Source organism: Triturus cristatus, chromosome 10 (genome assembly GCF_964204655.1).
Source record: "Triturus cristatus chromosome 10, aTriCri1.1, whole genome shotgun sequence".
In the NCBI taxonomy this organism is placed as follows: Eukaryota; Metazoa; Chordata; class Amphibia; order Caudata; family Salamandridae; genus Triturus; species Triturus cristatus.
Window position 1 is genome coordinate 167,728,339 of NC_140593.1, and position 21,774 is coordinate 167,750,112.

Consider the following 21,774-nt stretch of genomic DNA (forward strand, 5'->3'; position numbering starts at 1 on the left):
CAAGATGGAGCCAGAATATATCAGAAGGGAGACACGATAAGAAAAACTGTATAATAGCCATGTGCCGAAAAATCCGTAGAGAAATAGAACGTATTCATGAAGAAAGATTGGAAACAGACGAGTTCGAGCAAGATGAAGTGTCCGAATCAGGGAATTCCGCAAGACAGTCAGAGACCATAGCCTACGTAGGCAGAGGAAGATCCTGTGATAATACTAGATGCTTTTCTGATCCCATACACTCTGTATGTCCAAATAATAGCAGAACGTATCCGACGCCTGTAATAAATCTGAAGTCTCCTGAACATTTGTTTCAAGCCGCAGATAAAATACTACGAGAACGAAGGGGTTACCACCTCCTCGATTCCATGGATGAGCAAGAATTAGCCAGATCAGCCGTTCACTGGATTGACAGTCCTGAAAAATACGGTGATGAGACCGTAGCACACACGTTTTTTAACCTCAGTACAGATGAACAACGTTTAGCTGGAATCTATATGGTTCAGCAACTCCTTATATTATATAAGAGCCAACATGCTGACCCTGGTCCTTTACCTGATATATTAACGGAACTACTCGCGAACAGATGGAGAGGTTCTAGTAACAAGTTAATTAAAGAAATATTAGTGTCACGTAAACAGTATGGCCTTTTTGTAAATCCGGATTCTTTCTCGCTGCCCCGCAAGGAAAGAACGCCGTATTATATGGAAAGACAAAATCCCTTACGAGAAGTGCACCCAATAAAAGGCGAAGACAATCAGTTTCACCGTGTATTTGTATACACACCCATATCAAAAATTGAATTGTTAGAAATGAAGAAAGTAGTACCAAGTCATGACAAAGACCCAGCGGGTTTCCACCGAGAAATTAAGGACATGTTACTGATGGGAGAATATACCTATCCTGATATTATGACGATATTAAAGGTGCTCTTACCTGCTGGCATTTATGAAAAACTGAAAGAAAAAGAGTGGGAAGTGGGAGACCAAAAGATAGATTGGACAGCATTAGAAACGGAAGAAAAGGCCCGAACTGCAGGTTCAGGGCTCGGGGATAAAGTCAAAGCATTACCAGGTTTACTAGTACAAGTACTGCCACGTTTATTAACTACGAAAAAGGAAGATTGGGGTGCAATCACGGCCTGTAAACAAAAGCATGATGAAGACACAAGTGATTATTATGCCCGATTTGAAAAATGTTTTGGAATAAATAGTGGTATAAAAACAAGTAGTGAGTCGTATCCACATTTATTTGTGACAAAATTAGTAGAAAATGCATTACCTCCAGTAAAGAATAGAATATTGAAATTCGAGAGTACCTGGCAAAGTAACACTCCGTCACAAATGCTACAAATGTTACAGTATCATCACAATAGAATTAGAGATGAACAAGAACACGAACAAAGACGTATGAAAGATACAAAAATGAAAATGCTAGTGTCTCAGACAGTACCGGCTGAAGGACATAAAAAGGGTATGACACAGTCCGATTCAGCAGGACCGGTAAAAGGGACATGCAATTATTGCAAAAAGCCAGGTCATTACGTACACGATTGTCCAGTTTTAAAACATAATATCGCCATAGGTAAAACACAAGAAAGATCACGGCCACTCAGACAAGATCAGAATGAACAAGGAGCTATGCCACATTCCCAGGCCATGCCAGCCGCACAACAGCCAATACAGTTTGTGCCAGCTGCACCACCGTTGCCTGCTGCTGCCACACAGACCACAACACGACAAATGTATCAGACTGCACAGTATGAATATCCTGAGTATCAGCGTTACGCATGAACCAGCCTAGAGAGGGAAGTTGACTTACCCCTTATCGAGATTCCTGTAGATCAAGAAGGACCTTATGTACATAGTGAATTATTAGGTCAAGATAGAAAATTCTTACTCGATACAGGGGCAAGTCGAACAACTATAAAACGTAGTGAAGTTCCAGGGGCACCCCTCTCAGGCTCTCAGAATATCTCCCTGGGTTTTTCAGGAAAACCTATTGTTAATGAAGTATCACAGCCTCTTCCACTTACGATAGGACCTTTGACACGAACTACAGATTTATTGCTTACTAAATCATGCCCAGAAAATCTGTTAGGAATTAAAACTCTGAAAGCCCTAGGAGCCATAATATGTTGTTCTCCGGAAGGAGTAAGGTTGTTTTTACGTGATTTTAAAGGTCACTATGTGTCTAGAGACATGGATCCCCGACTACAGACTTTACCAGCACATCTATGGGCACAAGGCCCTACTGATGTTGGTTGCATGAACATTACACCATACCGAGTTACACTCAAGGCAGGAGTGGTATTACCACGAATGCGACAATACAAGTTACCGCAAGATGCTGTAGTGGCTTTGTTGAAAATCATTGATGAGCTAATTGCCCAAGGAGTAGTTGTAGAAACAGACTCCAATGTATGTAATTCACCGATAATTCCGATTCTTAAACGAACTGATCCTACTGCTCCGCCAGTATACCGATTGGTTATTGATTTGCGTGAACTAAACAAGTGCATTGTGCCACAATTTCCTGTGGTCCCCGATATATCATCATTATTGACAGCAATTGATTCCGAAGCAACATTCTTTACTGTAATTGATCTCAAGAATGCCTTTTTCAGCGTCCCAATAGATCCGGAAAGCCAATATTTGTTCGGATTCAGTTTAAATGGGCGCAGCTTTAAATTCTCACGCGCTCCCCAAGGATTCACAGAAAGCCCCAGCATCTACAGCCAAGCACTGAAACGAGAACTTGACAGTATCCACATGCCAGTCAATACTGCACTGCTTCAATATGTCGATGATCTGCTGATCACCGCGAGAAGCGAACCCGAATGTGAAAAGGCTTCTCTGACAGTTTTACATTTTCTAGCCGACAAGGGGCACAAGGTGTCTCCTTCTAAGCTGCAATTCTGTGTCCAGCGAGTTATTTATCTTGGTCACTCGCTGTCCAAGGAGGGAAGGCAGCTTACACCAGATCGCATCCAGTTAATTGCTAACATGTCAATACCCCAGACACAAAAGGAGGTGCGGGCTTTCATAGGCCTCACTTCATATTGTAGGCAGTGGATCCCTCAGTACGCATTTCTAGCAAAACCACTCATTCAGTTAACCACACAGGAGGCAGCCACATCGACTGTTCTCCCTTGGACTCAGGAACATACACAAGCTTTTGAAAGCCTAAAGGAAGCTTTATGTCAAGCACCTGTTTTAGCAACACCATGTTATAGCAAACATTTTACACTCTTTGTTACAGAACGCGAAGGTACTGCCTTGTCAGTACTCACTCAGGAACAAGCAGGATCACGCAAGCCATGTGCTTATTTTTCCAGTACATTAGATCCCGTAGCTCAGGCTTTGCCCGCGTGCCTGAAATCAGTGGCGGCAACCGCTTTAGCAATCAGACAAAGCGATGCCATAGTGTTAGGACATCCATTGACAGTACAAGTACCACATGCAGTAGAAGTTCTTGTGAACCGAACACAAACACAACACTTGACCATAGCAAGACTTACCGGTTATGAACTGACATTGTTTCAACCACACATAGAGATCCGACGGTGTAATACATTGAATCCTGCTACACTATTACCTGTAATTGGAACAGACCCACTAGCTCATGATTGTGTTGAAATTATTGAAATAAAGACGAAACCTAGACAAGACTTGACAGACGTTCCATTGTTAGATCCAGACCTGACGTTGTATGTAGACGGATCGTGCATGAGAACAAGTACAGGAGATTTAGTGGCCGCGTATGCAGTCACAACAGACACTGAAGTTATTGAGACAAACTGTATAGATACTTTGTCAGCCCAAGCAGCAGAACTTATTGCTCTAACACAAGCCTGTATTCAAGCCACAAATAAGAAAGTTAATGTATACACTGACTCACGTTATGCATTCGGAGTTGTACACGACTTCGGCGTGCTGTGGCGAGAGAGAGGTTATTTAACCTCCCATGGTGCCCACATTCAGCACGGACCCCTCATTCATGCCTTGTTAGACGCCATACATCTACCCACTGCTATATCGATTATGAAATGTAAAGCACACACGAAGGTTACTGATATCATTTCTCAAGGCAATGATTTAGCTGACAGAACAGCTTAACAGACTGCTCAGAATCGCACATTAGACATGACAAAGCCAATAGTTCAGACACCAACACAGTGTATGACAATTAAGGATCCCGCACTTGACGTAATTGACATACAGACACATGCTACTGCAGAAGAATTAAAGAAATGGACTGAACTAGGAGGGATCCAGACAGATCAGGGATGGATGACGAAGGAGAAATCTGTATGGTTTCTTCCTGACTCTATGGTCCAAGCCATTATAGCTACAATTCACAGCCCGGCGCATTTAGGAGAGAAAGCTATGCTAGATAGCATTCAACACATTTGGTTCAATAAACATTTACGAGCAGCAGCTAAACAAAAAGTCCGTACCTGTATGATATGTTGTCAGTTCAACCCAGGAAAAAGTGTTCCCGTAGAACAGGGTGGATTCCAGACTCCTGATCATCCTTTTGAAGTGCTCCAAATGGATTATATCCAGATGGAACGATGTCGAGGATTCAAATATGTTCTTGTAGTTGTCTGCGCTCTCTCCCGATGGACTGAGGCGTACCCAGTATCAGATTACACGGCCCCGACTACTGCCAAACAGTTAGTCCGAGAATTCTTCCCACGGTACGGTTTACCACGTGTTGTATATTCAGATAACGGCCAGCCTTTCTCATCCGAATTAATGAAACATGTCTCACTTTTGTTGGGATATCAGTGGAAATTCCACTGTGTCCGACACCCCGAGGCAGCAGGTCTCGTGGAACGACATAATCAAATTTTGAAAATCAGATTGTCTAAAATATGTAAGGAGAAAGGTGTTGACTGGATAGTAGCCTTACCAGTTGCACTATTTTACATAAGAATGGTAGCACACTCTCGAACAGGGCTATCCCCGTATGAGGTGATCTTCGGAAGACCACCAAATATGTGGGGGACGCCAATACCACGTAAAATAACTGATGTTAATTGTGATATGCTAACAGATTACTTGGCTTCCTTGATGTCTGCACTACAATCTTGTCGTTCACAGGTAGCTGCAGCCTTTCCTGACAACACTGAGGTGAAACCCCATGACGTTGTTCCGGGTGATCTGGTGTTTGTGAGGAATTTCGATCGAAAGACCCAGTTGGAGCCCAGGTGGAAAGCACCGAAGCTAGTCCTGCTGACCACAAGAACAGCCGTGAAAGTTGAGGGCCGCAAGGGCTGGATACATTCCAGCCACATCAAGAAATTTCATGGACTATCCTCGGATATAGACACTGTGCCCTGCACTCCCTCACAGACTGATTCAAAACTTCCCTTTGTTGAGCAGAATGACTCTCAGAACTATAAATTAAAGCTTAGGCCCAAACAGTCGAGCAATTTGATTGTTTAAGTCCTCTCCAAGGTGAAGCGGTTGAATTGTCTCTGACATGTATCCCTTGGACCTGAGTAGAGAAAATACCCGAGAAATGTTGAAACGACAGGCGTATTGTAAATCACTGCGTAGCTACTGTATGAGGACATTATTAATTCTGTTTTTATTGAGTCTTTTAATAATTATTACGAGTGTGATTTTGCACATATATCATCCTATTTCTAGACATGTTTATAATGTTGCTGCTGAACATTCTTTTAGTGACCTACCGCCACATGAATTATCTTATAGACTTGCGCTGCGCAATAACACTTTCATTAGTATGTTACATCATTCCCATCAGACTAGTAATGCCACCAATTGTTGGGTGTGTGGCCGACTCCCTCCCTATCAGAATAACAAAGGAGTTCTGCCTTTCTTTCCACATCCGTTTACACATAATGGCTCCTGTGGAGCATGGTTTAGTTTACTAAATTCCATAGACCCAGACACAGCAGTTTATCAACAACATTGGATATGGGGAAATCTAAATCTAGTTTTATTCAAAGTCTGTCACCCTAATAAGGAGGGTCACCCCAGTAGAACAGGGACTGATCTAGAAAATGAAGTGTATAAATTAGGTAATTTTACACCTAATCTTATGATTCTGAATGTCAAATCCGAAGTTGAACTAATTCTGCCCACTATGTCAGTATTTCCAGTTAAGGGTGAATTATGTGTAAGAAAAGTTGGTTCCATACATATGGGCCATAGCAAATGCGTTACTACAGTAGAATATAGTGATCAAGGTAAATCCTCATTTAGAGCTTCCCGCCATTCTTACTTTATATGTGGTCAGACGGCATATATGCGTCTGCCTCTAGATTGGGATGGTACCTGTTACATAGCATTCCTTTTGCCACCTGTTTTCCTAGCTCCCCCTGATTATTATCGAAATGTTCATTTAGTACACAATAGAGAGCGAAGAGATCTCCCAGTTGTCGATTATACTGAGACGGCATGGGACAAGTATGTAGATTTCAATAAAGGTATCTTTCCCTATATAGGTACAATATCAAATAGTAAGCTGATACGTAGACTAACCAAGACTCTTGAAGCTGTAGTAAACGAGACTATAGCCGCCCTAGGCAATCTGACAGAGGAACAATCAGTGATGAGAATTGTTGTTCTCCAGAATCGTCTTGTTCTTGACGTCATCCTGGCCGATAGGGGCGGAGCTTGCAGGGTCATCGGATCCAGCTGCTGCATATTCATACCAGAAAATTCGCCATCTGTATATAAAGCTATAACACGCCTTCATAAGATTGTGAGCCAGATACACGAGACTCCAGGCACTTGGACGTGGTCCGGGTGGTTTTGGAGTGTGATATCAGCCTGGGGATGGAGAGTTCTATCCTTCCTAGGTATTGGCCTTCTTATGCTCTTCAGTTGTTGTTTATGCCTGCAATGTGGACCAGCGATTTGTGGTCTGTGTGCCACATCATGCATTCCATATCAAGGTTCTCGTTCAAAATGCCGGAAGAAGAAGGAAGAAGAAATGATGCTCCATGAGCAAATCGATGGAATGATGAAGATTGATATCTCTTGAAGGGCAAGTAGGGGACAAGGAGGGAATGTGGAAATGTGGATTTTCCTGATCAGTTATGTCCCCTATCTTGGACCCCAACGGTTCTATGTGCATGTCACAAGTACATGTATGTTCCCTCCAGTTCCAGTTTCCAAGACGCAAACATATGAGCGTCCACCGTCAACATGTTCTCTGTCAGATCCGCCATCAATGGGCTGGATATTCGATTCCTAAGTATGAAAGGCCACCGACTTTATATGGCTAAGTTACTCCATTTTTACAGTTCAGGCAAGTAGGCCCGATTCTGTCCTCAAAGCCTCTCCCTGCTCTCTGTCTCTGACAGCTTCAGCTTGAGCTCGCATCTGTATCCATGAACTTTGTCCTACTCCCTGTGCAGCTAACAGTGCCTGCCTCGGCCAGTTTCGCCTGCCTGCCAAGAAGCTGTATTTCACCTTCGGATTATCTACTTTGCTCTTCAGCCGATGCATTCCTGTCTAGTGATTTAGGTAAACATCTCCTTTAGCTCACAAGCAAAGGACTCGGCCTTTCCGTCCTCCTGCAAGTAATTCATAGCCCTGTTGCCATGGAAAGTTTTCTGCCCCTCGCATCTCATATAGGCACTTAGACGCTTGTACACGCACACACAGTCAGTATAGAATAGATTCTGTTCGAGAGTCCTTCCTTGTGGATAACATAGTTCTCTAAACATAGGATGTTAGATATGATTTGGGATTAGGTTGACTTGACCCCCCAGACTTCTCGTCTCCACATGTAGAGCTAAATGTCAAGTCCCCTTCACCCCCTAGTTGCGCGTCAATCACACGTCATGCTGCTGCGCGCGCATCTATGTTAAGTATTATCTTATAGATCCACCTATGTATGATAATCAGAGCCAATCATGTTTCTTTTTTGCTCCTTATTACGCCTAGTTTCGATTACGTATTACTATGTCATTTCTCTTATCAATTGTTACGCCTTTTGCATTCATTTCATTGTAATGTATGACCTATAAAAGTTACTTTTTGTCAATAAAGTATTGTACTTCACTTCCTGAACCCTCGTGGTGACGGAACCTGAAGGCCGCCACTCGAGTCGGCCATTTTGGAATAAAGCCCATTCAGAAAACCTCTTATACCACGGATTCTGCCTCTTATTATTCTGAGCTATTTTACTTTATTTTAGATTCCGTATGAAATTCAGTCTAGGTAAAAGAATATTTACCACATTCTAGAGGGAGAGACATGGCCGTACTGGGTTACCCGGTAGCAACTTAACAGAGCCCTGGGATCACAAAATGGATGCTGCAGCCACAGACACGGGTCTGGCCTCCTGCTGCTGCTGACCGAAACTCCGGCAGGGGAGGCCTGGACAATAGGTTTCCTGTCACAGGGAGGTGTAACCACCTCCCAGACAGGCTTATGTGTATTGGGGCTGGGTGAGAGCACTCTCTGAGTGCTTTGAAGTCCTGCAGTGGGGGCACATTTGGTGTCCCTGTGCATGGTCCAGCTCAAACTGGTTCCAGCCCCTGCTCTGGCGGCAAAACTGGACAAAGGAAATGGGTGTAGCAACCCCTCTTTCCAAACCCTCCCATAGGTGGGTCTACAGAGTTAGTCTAACCACTTCCTTAGGTATAAGAAAGGAACCTCTGTAACCAAAACTTTAGCTATCCCTGGACGAAACTCTGAAGCTGAATCCTGGAACTTCGACGCTCTACTCAAGACTAGAGGACTGAAGAAAGCTCCCTTGGGGTCAAGGAGTGACTCTCCTGCTTGGCAGGCACCAACAAAGCAATTTGACGGTCTGCATTTCCGAAGCTCCCGCCGGACTCCAAAGTATTTGCAGCCCAGGAAGACGATTTCCAGACATCTCACAGACTGACCGAGTCCCCAGCAAAGCTGAGACCCACAGCCCTCGTGAGTAGCGTGGAAGCGGAACTCCTGATCACTGGGCACTTTTGCAAGTGCATTGACTTCTCGACATCTCTTGAAGTCGTGCTTGGGCTGACTTGCAGCCCCCACCTCGAGCACTGAATCCACTGAAGATTGCCGGCCTAGTCACCCCAAGTGACCCATGGGCCGCCATTTTGTGTTTCGTCTCGAGGTCCCTTCACGATCCCTGGTCCGTTGACTGGTGGGTCCCTGAGGGGGTAACTTTGAATTTCCTTGGGCTTCCCTGGTTGCTCCAGAAGTGCCCCGACTCCCCACCAAGTGGTGAGTCCCTCAGACCTTGCTGGTCTGCACCAAAGCATTTCTTCTCTTTCTGCTTGGGTTGCTGTTGCCAAGGCTTATTGTGTCCAATCCAGGCACCGACGCTGCAGCACTTGACATCCTTCATGGGACAGCTCGATTCCAGCTCCTGGTCATCCTCAATGCCTCCTGGTCCTCGTGGCTGAAGAGCCAAGCTTCACATTCTTCACGTGAAAACACCCGACTTTGGTGGGCATTCGCCTATCGTGCCCCTGGTCACTGGCTAGTGACTCAGACGCTGTCCCCTCTGCTTTCAGTTTCTTCTCATATTCAATCCAGGCTTGGATCTCTTCAGACACTTCGCATCTTCCCGGCAGCAGCACTTCCTTGCCAGCTTCCATTGAAAACGACAGCGCGACTCGATACCATTTGACACCTATGCACCCGGCTTCCCTGGGTGAGGTAACTCGAGTACTCCAGTGCTCCCGTGGGTGTTGACCCTAGAACTTCCTAAATCCAAAAGGGTTTCGTCCTAAGTCATCTCTAAGTGTCCCTAATCTTTAAAAATCTAACCGCGACTTTCCCCATAGAAGCTAACAGGAGCTTGCGGCTGTGTTCTCACACTGCACACGGCCCCCGTGGGTCCCCTGTGTCACTACCTTGGGTGGTTCCTTGCGGTCCCAGCAATTCTACAAGCTCTAGCCCTTGTGTCTAGTTAAGTCGTGGTTCTTATACCACTATTTTAGTATATGGTTTGGCTCGCCCCCAGGGCCTAACGTGTATTTGTGCTATTTTACTGTAATAGTTGAAGTGTAGCTTATGTGTTTTGACCTCTAGCCTCATAAAGAGACTAGTAGGGTGTGTTTAGAAATGAATACATATATTTTATATATATACCTGGTGTGGTTATCTTTCATTTAGCCATTCAAGAGATTATAGACTGGTAAAACAAGCTGCTTTACATTCCTTCAAGACTTAACCTGAAGGCTGCTCTCCATAGCTACCACTAGGATAGCTTTCAATAAAGGTTGTCTTTTAACCTATCATCAATAAGGGGTTGTTTGGACTGGTGCAAGGTGCCCACTATAACTAGTGGACAGCATATACCATGCCAACTTCTCACAGCTCTTTTAAAAGATCTGCACTGATTTATAAAGTAAAAAATCCGTGTTTGGAAACAAATGAGTAAAGTAGAAAGAGGCGGAAGGACTTACCCCTTTTTTTACCCCCTCCAATATTTGGATGAATGTTTTATAAACAGAAGTGCCCACCCTCAGATCAATGCAGTATGCTCTCTTGAAGTGATAATTAATGTTATGTATACTTTCATTCACTTGTGTTTAACGGGCGTTAACGAGGTTATTGCATACACTTGCAGGTTGGCAGCAGCAAATGTAAGAGTCCGTGAAAAATGGGAAGGGAGGGGAGGGAGAAGGCAAGAATTGTCCACTGCTGCTACACCAAGCCGCATAGCCTGACATTCCTCTTGTGCGGACCTCTTTCTGTCTTCATTCTACACTACTGCAAGCTCAATGCAGGCAGAGCCAGCCCCTAGTTCTAATGTATGCTCTTTCCAGCACCTCCCTGGAAACAATCATTTGCTTGAAGGGAAAATAAGATCTTTTAAGTATGTTCCGATTTTTGTGTGCACAGTGGCGCACTGCTGTTGGTTTAATAATAGAAATATGATTTTTTGTTTTTTTTAAATTATTTAACTAAGTAAAATGAGAAACGAGGGTCGGTTAAAAGTAGAACCCTGCAGCGGTTTTACAAAACTCAACCTTATTTCAATGTCACCCCTTTCACCTCCTACCACCGGAGGAGAGGAGGTTAATCCACTCCATTTTAGGTATAGTATACTATAAACCAGAGGGCCGCTGCTCTGTGAGGTTATTTCCATCCCGCGGTTAACATTGTGGTAAACTGAATACAGATCAACACCAGCTCTTTAAATTCAACCTTAAATGTAGTTCAGAAGGACTTTATAGCATTATGGGCCTCTTAAAGTTGAGTTTGTATACTGAATGCAAGCTTTTGTAATGTTTAAAAATGCTTCTGTAGCTACTACCATGCCCAGTTTATTTTCAATTGTTTTTGTTATAAAAACAATAACATCACAAGACAATTTTCCTAGCAATACAGACGTTGCAAAACAGGTGTTGTTGACATACATCTATATACAAATTTGCATCAGGCAAGTTCCTTGACAGTGAGTGTAGTTTCAATGTACCCCTCACAGATGTCAACAAACTCATTACTTCTATCATTTTCTGTGGTCATATCCAGTGGCGACTGGCATCTACGGGGGCAAGCAAATGGAAAGTCTGCGAGCTCTTACAAGCACAACAGAGCTCTCCCCTGCAGCCTCAGTCTCCAGGAAACGCCACGCCTTTTCACCCTATTCTTCTGCCTGACAGGAACTTCAATGTAATAGATCTTGCATTTACGCGACTTTGAGCAAATTGCATTGTAAATGACAATGCCTTTTATTTATGTTTTGGTTTTTGAAACCTAAATAAAAGGCATTGTCATTTACAATGCCAATAGTTTAAACTCACGTAAATACGAGACCTATTGCATTGCAAATGCAATAGGTCTCGCATGTGCGAGAGTTTAAGCTATTGGCATTGTAAATGACAATGCCATTTATCTGTTTTCAAAACCAACACATAAATAAAAGGTTTGTTATTTACAACGCCAATAGCTCAAACCTTTGCAAATGGGAGACCTATTACATTAAAAAAGCTTGTTTGCTTTGCTGCTTGGCTTTTGGCAGTCGCTTCTGATTTTGCCAAGTGTAGGTTTTGCGACCACAAAACGCGTAATCCACGACGCCCTGTAAACACTTCACTTCGGCATGTTATCCTATCTGCACATCTCCCGAAGCAACAAACACGTGTTTCCAAAGGACAGCGTGACACTTTTTTAATCAGCACTGCCGAAGAGTGTCTGGCTTCTATGGAAGAGCATTTACAAAAGCATTTTTGTTCTCACGTTTCTCTCAAAGAAAAAAGCATTCATGACAACCGAAATCTGGGCTAAAGCAGGCTGCGTGAATCAAATACGTAGCTACGGCATTCAGCACCCTGGGAGGCTCGAGCCATCTGCCTGGTTGATTCAAGCCCGCCTTCTTGGCACTTCCAGCAGGAGCATTGGCAGCCTTTCCAGAAGGGGCTGCTTAATAAGGTGCCACAAAGCAAGCAGTTACCAAGCAGAGAGGAAGGAAACATCTGGTCGGAAACAAAGAGCAGGCCCTCAGCTGGGGCTCTGCCTGGCTATCAGTGTCTGGCGATGAGTGGGCTTTACGGGAGCTCGTGCCAACACTTGCTGCAGGGTAGAGGCAGCCCTCTCGAGGAGCAGACATGAAAATAACATAAAAAAATAAACGAAAAAACGGACTCTTGTCAAATAATCGTCTTTGCTGTGTGTGCAAAGACTTCATGGATTGTGATAAATGTAATAGATTCCGGCGCACCTTTTAGTCTTCGCAGGGCAGCAGAATTAGATGAAGGTCACGCAATACCGTCTGTTGACTATCAGATTACCGTGGATGAAATATCGCCCTACAAAAATATCCAGGCCCAAATATCCAGTACACAAAGATTGTGAAAGTAAGTATAAATACGTAACATCACATACATGTACCTTTAGAGGTGTGTGTGTGTGTGTATGTATGTATATATATATTCACTTAAAAAACCATAGGTTTCACACATGTTATAGTTAGCTGTACATTTCACTCGTAAAAAACCAATGAAATTCCACGTTATAGTTAGATCAGGTAACTATAACTTGCGCGCCCACAATAAACTGCTGATGACGTCACATATTACATCACTCATGACATGGTCAGTGACATCACTCATGACATCAATGTTGACATCTGAAATTACACATTGTGGATTGCGGTCGCGCAAGTTATAGTTACCTGATCTAACTATAACGTGGAATTTCATTGGTTTTTTACGAGTGAAATGTACAGCTAACTATAACATGTGTGAAACCTATGGTTTATTAAGTGAATTTGCAAGGTTTTTTAAATGCTAAGTTATGTATTTTTTTTTTATTTTTTTTTCTGGTTTTTCACTATGCGCACACCCTGCGCGCATGGTGCGCTTCGCGCACCGTGCGCGCGCTGTGGGCGCTCGGTGCGCTTCGCGCACCGAGCGCCCACGTTGCGCAGTCCATGCCGTGCGCGCCTCACCTTTTTTTACACAGTAACATTTGTTTTTTTCTCCCTTGTGGGTTCTTTAATTTATTTAATAAATGTGATTGTTACTTCTTTATTTATTATTTTTTTTTTTTGCCGTGCGCGTACGGTAAGCTTACCGTACGCGCACTCTGCGATTTTTTTTTTTAATTATTAAATGTATTTTTCGTACTTTTGGGTCCTTCTTGGACACCCTGACAAATACTAGGGGGTCTGCAACTCTCTTCGTTGCCCCCTTTTCACGTTCCCCACCTTTGTTTCTCAGTGCGAGAGACAGAAAATGGCGGCCGACACTTCCTGATTTCGACCGATTCAAATGTTTACAGTCATGTAACCACCAATCAGAATTGAGCTCGCGCACGGCACCGTACGCGTACGGTAAGCTTACGGTAAGCGCACGGAGCGCGCTTACAGATATATATATTGATTTAAATGCTATTTTCTCAGGACCTACTGAACAGATTTACACCAGACCTACAAAAGGCACATCCTTGCCCTGAGGACTACCTCTCTGCCAAATTTCAAGTAATTCTGTTCAGCCGTTCGGGCTGTAGCTCGGACTAAAGGTCCTATGGGAAAATGCATGGGGAAAACGCGTTTTGGGACCCCCCTTTTTTCTAAGCCCCCGCTTGACCAATCCCCCCGAGACTTTCAGAGTAGGAGCGGAGCGTAGCGCCCCATTAGTTTTGAAAATTTCGCGAGGATTCGTCGACCGGCGTCAAAGTTATTCCAAATAGAATGTTGCGGATTTCCTATGGAAACACGTCATAACTATAACTATCTACTGGCGACCGCCAGTAGATAATATATATATACATACACATATGTATGTATGCATCTATATATATATGTAGACACACACACACACATATATATATTTATAACACACACATACATAAATATTATATTTATACAATATACAAGCCCAGAACGTAAATGGTTAAATTTGCACTACCAGCACTGTCACTTTAACTCTAAACGGAAGTTGCAAGAAAAAAAGAAAAAAGTGGTGTAATACTTGTATTTAAATGATCAGGTGACTTCCTGGCGTGTCATGTGATCAAGGCTCCACGGAGTCGAAACGCGTCATGGCTGGCTTACCTCGAATGGAATAAACTACTATTACGAGCATCAAACTGTGGTCCGTGCTCCTTTCTGTGAACAGGCGGGCGCTTTCCAAAGCGGAGGCGTAGGAGTGCTCTGGATATATATATATATATATATATATATATATATATATATATATATATATATATATATATATATATATATATTGTTGGAATCTTTGCCGTACATGGAACTTTTTCCTTTAAAGGCATGAAGGAGACCAGAAGTGATATACTGGAAGCCAGAGAACCGAAGGTATTGGAATTCTGTGGCAGTTGGGACATGGTATACATTTTGTTAAAATTGAAGCATTGTGGGAACTGTGGTTCGATGAATATTCGAGAAAAAACAGTTAGCTGTAAAGACAAGAAAATACTTAGACTTTTTTTACATCGAGTCTAATGAACTAAGCCACTGTTGTACTGAAGAAATAAATGTCAATTTCGAACTGACATATGAACTGCAATTACACCCCGCAGCCACGGATTTACTGTTGGGAAATGTTTATTTTAGTCCCCTGTCACTGTCCATGAATGCCAGGTATATAATCAACCAGGTGGTGACTGTAGGATGATTTGCATATGATTAAGGCTCAGTAGAGCTGAAACGCGTAATGCTACTTAATTCTGCCGGAATAAAAACTTTTCTTAAAATGAAGCACAGCGGTTGGGCCTGATTGCGCGCACCAGAGGGTGGAGTGCGCTCTGCTTTTGAATAATATATATATATATATATATTCACTGAAAAAAACATAGGTTTCACACACGTTATAGTTAGGAATTAGCATTTAAAAAACCTTGCAAATTCACTTAAAAAACCATAGGTTTCACACATGTTATAGTTAGCTGGGCATTTCCCTCGTAAAAAACCAATGAAATTCCCCTGTTATAGTTAGTGCAGGCAACTATAACTCACGCGACCGCAATCCGCTGCTGATGACGTCAGATATTACATCACTGTATTTAGACACTTATTTACCCATGTCTTCTTCCATTCATCTTTAGCTATACATATATTTCATTTTTTTTTTTCAGAAAGACACATATGTCATCAGTGATGTAATATAATAGTTGTAATATAATAGTTGCAGTATAATAATTGCGGTCTTCAGCTCCCAATGGGCCGAGCACCTCCAGCACCACCGTCAAGTCCTGCTGGCTCTGCGCCGGGCCGGCCTCACCATCAAAGCTAGCAAATGTCAAATTGGGCACGGCTCCGTAACCTATCTGGGGCACCAGGTGGGAAGTGGGCAGGTCACTCCCCTCCAGCCGAAGATCGACGCCATCTTGTCCTGGGAACCCCCTGCAACCCAAACGGAAGTCCGAGTCTTCCTGGGCCTCACCGGCTACTACCGAAGGTTTATTAAGAACTATGGCAGCATCGCAGGCCCTCTCACAGAACTAACCTCCAAAAAACACCCCAAGAAGGTACACTGGACTCCCTCCTGCCAGAAGGCGTTCGACACCCTAAAGGCCGCAATGTGCGCGGGGCCAGTGCTCAAAGCACCCGACTACGCCCGGGAGTTTGTGGTCCAGACGGACGCCTCGGAACACGGCATCGGGGCAGTCCTCTCCCAGTTCGACGACAAAGGCATAGATCGGCCCATAGCCTTCATCAGCCGAAGGTTACTGCCCCGGGAACAGCGGTGGAGCACAAATGAACGAGAGACGTTCGCAGTAGTCTGGGCCCTCAAAAAGCTACGGCCCTACCTGTTCGGAACACACTTCCGAGTGCAAACAGATCATCGACCCCTGCGGTGGTTGATGCAGATGCGAGGGGAAAACCCCAAGCTGCTATGCTGGTCCATCTCTATCCAGGGGATGGATTTCACTGTGGAACATCGCCCCGGGACTGACCACGCCAACGCGGACGGCCTGTCCCGATTCTTTCGCTTCAGCGAGGAGAACTCCCAAGTGGATGGGTAGTTCTCCCCGCCTTTCAGCTGGGGGGGGCATGTGTGAAACCGGCCTCGTGGCATGGGCCCTCCCGACCAGCAAGTTACACTACAACCACGCCGAACCTCGTGGACACGACCTTCTGGCCCCCGTGGACCAACATCCCGAGGGCCAACCAGATCCCCAACACGCATGCCTGGCCGAGGGAGAGCGAAACCCCCCAACCCAGACCAGACCGAGAGGCGTCGACCCTGCCACACCTCTGGTCTCTTCCCCGAGGGAGGTTTCGATCGACCACCAGGCCCCCGGTGAGCGGGCGCCTCGCCTGCTGGGTGTCTGGAGTCCCTCCCGGACACACCTGAACAGATCAAGGGGCCGAGCTACAGGAAACCCCCACACACCGCCCCCAGGCACCAGACCCCTCTCTGCGAGGACTCCGGACTTCAAAGAGGAGGGGGAGTATAACAAGGGGTGCTGAAGGGACGGAGGCAGAGAAGACCTGGACTGACGAGAGCCTGCGGACTTGGTCGCGGCTCGATCGCTCCCCGAACAGAAGAACGCTACCCGAACTCTGAACCACCTGAGCCCTGCGGACGCTGTCGCGGCTCCCCGAACTCCGAACCATCTGAGCCCTGCTGACGCTGTCGCGGCTCTCCAAACTCTGAACCATCTGAGCCCTGCTGACGCTGTCGCGGCTCCCCGAACTCTGAACCATCTGAGCCCTGCTGACGCTGTCGCGGCTCCCCAAACTCTGAACCATCTGAGCCCTGCTGACGCCGTCACGGCTCCCTGAACTAAGAACCTCCGGTGCCTGCTGAGTGACTCGCGGCCCGCTCCTCCAAGAGAATCGGCAGAGATCGCCGAGAGCAGCAACATCCCCTCAGCTCGAGGATTGAGAGCTGGGCGCCGGATACCTCGCAGACACTGATTGAAAGACTGTCCCGCTACCCCTTTTCCCCCATCACAAGATCACTGCCGCCTGTGGCCTTAATTCTGCACCTGCCTGCCGGATCATAAAGATCCCTGATAACCACCGATAAAAGCATATTATCTTACAACGAATTACTGTGTGGTGTCCCTCTATCCGAAGAAGAGAGTAAGCGTAGCGTGTGCGATCCTAGGTACGAGACCCTTCCAGGAAGGGCCTCCCTGCTCTTGCTCGGCCTAACTCTGGGTAAGGTGGGCCTCCGGGTGGTCAGGAACGCATTCCGCAGCCTCCCCGGGGAACGCCTTCCAACACGAGACATTTAGTAGCTGCTTCAACAAGCATTTGCAATGCAATAGGTCTCGCATTTATAAGAGTTTGAGCTATTGGCATTGTAAAATTACAATGCCTTGTATTTATGTTTTGGTTTTAAAACAAATAAAAGGCATTGTCATTTGCAATGTCAGTAGCATAAACTTGCATAAAAGCAGTGTGTGGAGTGCAGCAGTGTGCGGCATGCAGCAGTGTGCGGCATGCAGCAGTGTGTGGCGTGCAGCAGTGTGAGGCGTGCAGCAGTGTGAGGCGTGCAGCAGCGTGCGGCGTGCAGCAGTGTGCGGCGTGCAGCAGTGTGTGGCGTGCAGCATTGTGTGGCATGCAGCAGTGTGTGCCGTGCAGCAGTGTGTGACGTGCAGCAGTGTTTTGTGCAGCAGTGTGAGGCATGCAGCACTGTGTGGCATGCAACGGCGTGCAGCAGTGTGCAGCGTGCAGCAGTGTTGTGCAGCATGCAGCAGTGAGTAATGCAGCAGTGTGTGGCGTGCAGCAGTGTGCGGCGTGCAGCAGTGTGTGCCGTGCAGCAGTGTGTGGCGTGCAGCAGTGTTTCGTGTAGCATTGTGCGGCGTGCAGCAGTGTGTGGCGTGCCGCAGTGTGTGGCGTGCAGCAGTGTGTGGCGTGCAGCAGTGTGTAGTGTGCAGCAGTGTTTCGTGTAGCAGTGTGCGGCGTGCAGCAGTGTGCGGTGTGCTGCAGTGTGTGGCGTGCAGCAGTGCGCTGCATGCAGCAGTGTGTGGTGTGCAGCAGTGTGTGGCGTGCAACACTGTGTGGCGTGCAGCAGCATGCAGCAGTGTGTGGCGTGCAGCAGTGTGTGGCATGCAGCAGTGTGTGGCGTGTAGCAGTGTGCGGCGTGCAGCAGTGTGAGGTGTGCAACAGTGTGCGGCGTGCAGCAGTGTGTGGCATGCAGCAGTGTGTGGCGTGCAGCAGTGTGTGGCATGTAGCAGTGTGTGACGTGCAGCAGTGTTTTGTGTAGCAGTGTGAGGCATGCAGCATTGTGTGGCATGCAGCTGCGTGCAGCAGTGTGCGGCGTGCAGCAGTGTGCTGCGTGCAGCAGTGTCGTTCAGCATGCAGCAGTGAGTAATGCAGCAGTGTGCAGCAGTGTGTGGCGTGCAGCAGTGTGCGGCGTGCAGCAGTGTGTGCCGTGCAGCAGTGTGTGGCGTGCAGCAGTGTTTCGTGCAGCAGTGTGAGGCGTGCAGCAGTGTGAGGCATGCAGCAGTGTGCGGCGTGCAGCAGTGTGCGGCGTGCAGCAGTGTGTGGCGTGCAGCAGTGTGCGGCGTGCAGCAGTGTGCGACGTACAGCAGTGTTTTGTGTAGCAGTGTGAGGCATGCAGCACCGTGTGGCATGCAGCGGCGTGCAGCAGTGTGCGGTGTGCAGCAGTGTGCTGCGTGCAGCAGTGTCGTGCAGCATGCAGCAGTGAGTAATGCAGCAGTGTGCAGCAGTGTGTGGTGTGCAGCAGTGTGCGGCGTGCAGCAGTGTGTGGCGTGCAGCAGTGTTTCGTGTAGCATTGTGCGGCGTGCAGCAGTGTGTGGCGTGCCGCACTGTGTGGCATGCAGCAGTGTGTGGCGTGCAGCAGTGTGTGGTGTGCAGCAGTGTTTCGTGTAGCAGTGTGCGGCGTGCAGCAGTGTGCGGCGTGCAGCAGTGCGCTGCATGCAGCAGTGTGTGGCGTGCAGCAGTGTGTGGCGTGCAACACTGTGTAGCGTGCAGCAGCATGCAGCAGTGTGTGGCGTGCAGCAGTGTGTGGCGTGCAGCAGTGTGTGGCGTGTAGCAGTGTGCAGCGTGCAGCAGTGTGAGACGTGCAGCAGTGTGAGGCGTGCAGCAGTGTGCGGCGTGCAGCAGTGTGCGGCATGCAGCAGTGTGTGGCGTGCAGCAGTGTGTGGCGTGCAGCAGTGTGCGGCGTGCAGCAGTGTGTGACGTGCAGCAGTGTTTTGTGTAGCAGTGTGAGGCATGCAGCATTGTGTGGCATGCAGCGGCGTGCAGCAGTGTGCGGCGTGCAGCAGTGTCGTGCAGCATGCAGCAGTGAGTAATGCAGCAGTGTGCAGCAGTGTGTGGCGTGAAGCAGTGTGCGGCGTGCAGCAGTGTGTGCCGTGCAGCAGTGTGTGGTGTGCAGCAGTGTTTCGTGCAGCAGTGTGTGGCGAGTAGCAGTGTGCGGCGTGCAGCAGTGTGCGGTGTGCAGCAGTGTGTGGCGTGCAGCAGTGTGAGGTGTGCAGCAGTGTGCGGCGTGCAGCAGTGTGAGGCGTGCAGCAGTGTGTGGCGTGCAGCAGTGTGTGGCATGCAGCAGTGTGTTGCATGCAGCAGTGTGAGGCGTGCAGCAGTGTGAGGTGTGCAGCAGTGTTTCGTGTAGCAGTGTGTGGCATGCGGTAGTGTGCGGCGTGCAGCAGTGTGTGGCATGCAGCAGTGTGTGGCGTGCAGCAGTGTGTGGCATGGTTTGTAAACAACAAGAAAAGCGGACATCAAAGGAAGGGTGGGAGGGAACGAGTATATGGGGTGTGAGTTATAACGAAAGTTAATTGTTGTAAGAGGGGATGCAGGAAGGGAGGCCGAGCGCGCGCTAGCGAAAGCAGTCTGCTGCTTCCAAGTCCGATGCCAGCTTCGCGCTTGAATGCCTCACATGCACTGGCCATAAACCGCATTCCTAAGGTCTTGTGCCCCTTACTAAATCTCTCTGAATGCATGAGGCGGTGCACGCGCAGGAAGTAGCTGGTGGCAAATGGAATGCGCATGGTTGTGCGCGTAACCGCCACCCGATCTGCCTGGGAAGCCTTTGGGAGCATTTTCTGATGCCCCTACATAAGTCTCGCTGAGCGATCACTTACGCGATAGCCAGGCGAGACCTAAAAAGCGCTACCATGCCACCAGCTTGCTAGAACGCACACAAGCGCGCACGACATGCACAGCACTTTTTCTCGGCGTGCGCGCGCACAACTCGCGTCACCACTCGCTTTTTTTTTTTTCATTTCGCGGCCAATGCTTGTTTAAATCTCCCATCAAGCTGCTTTGTTACTCACCTGCTCCCACTACTCCTTGCACTGGGTTTGAGCGCTCACCTAACCCACCTCAAGCACTCTTCTTTTGGGCCCCTGACTGTCACCATCACATTCTTTTACAAAAATGACTTATTTTTCTTTTTTGGGAGTGCTTGATAGCTTCAATCTGTTACGGCACCTCTCATTTTACTTTAATCCACTTTTGCACGTGTTCTTTAAATGTATTGCTTGCTTCAAGATAGGCATTCGCCATCTTGCCTATGCATGGTAAATAAAGTTTAGAGATATATATGCCATCATGCTGCGGTGGCTTTATTTTTATTTTTTTGCTAGTGCTGCTCTACATTCAAATACATATTTTGCCAACGCTTGTTTTATTTTCTAACTTAACAGACTACTCAAATTTTTTCATGCACCTTGCCCAAGTATTTTGAAGTGAATTTCTCCAACTTTGCACATCCCAACTGAGAATGATTTTATGTTGAACATCCTCCATACTGAGATATTAAACCTAAAATAGACGTTTCCTGTTTTAACCCCTTCTGTGCCCATGACGAGCTGGACTCGTCATGGGCCGCGGTTGCGCTGTGCCCATGACGAGTCCAGCTCGTCATAAACCCCGCCCGCTAATGCAACGGCCGGCACAGGGCGGGGAAAGGGCGTGGCACACAAGCGGTTAAGGTTTGACGTTAATGAACAGCGGCTACCTCTTTGCAGAAGAAGTCTCTGATACACGTGCATGGTTGATCGTAGTGCATCAATCATGAATGTCATATTGCTCAACCTGCCTCCCTTATCAAATGTATATCTTACAATTTAATGTTTGCCAGTTTACTCCTGCGTGGATTTTGACATACTACTTGGCAATATTGCAATAGGTATTTTGACAAATTTGTGTTAGTTCAACGTTCATTTTCAGCACAATACATCTGCTTAATCCAAACTAGACGTTTACCTGCCCTGGCTGTTACTTTTTGAGTTTCGCAGTTATTATATAATTCATCCAAACAGTCAAGAGATGTGTTTTAATATTTTGATTTTCCCGTAACTGGAGCGCTTGCATAGTCATTCTCTTAGTTTGATAGTATTTCAGACTACTATTGTCAAAAATATCCTCTGACATAAATATAATGCCCTACAT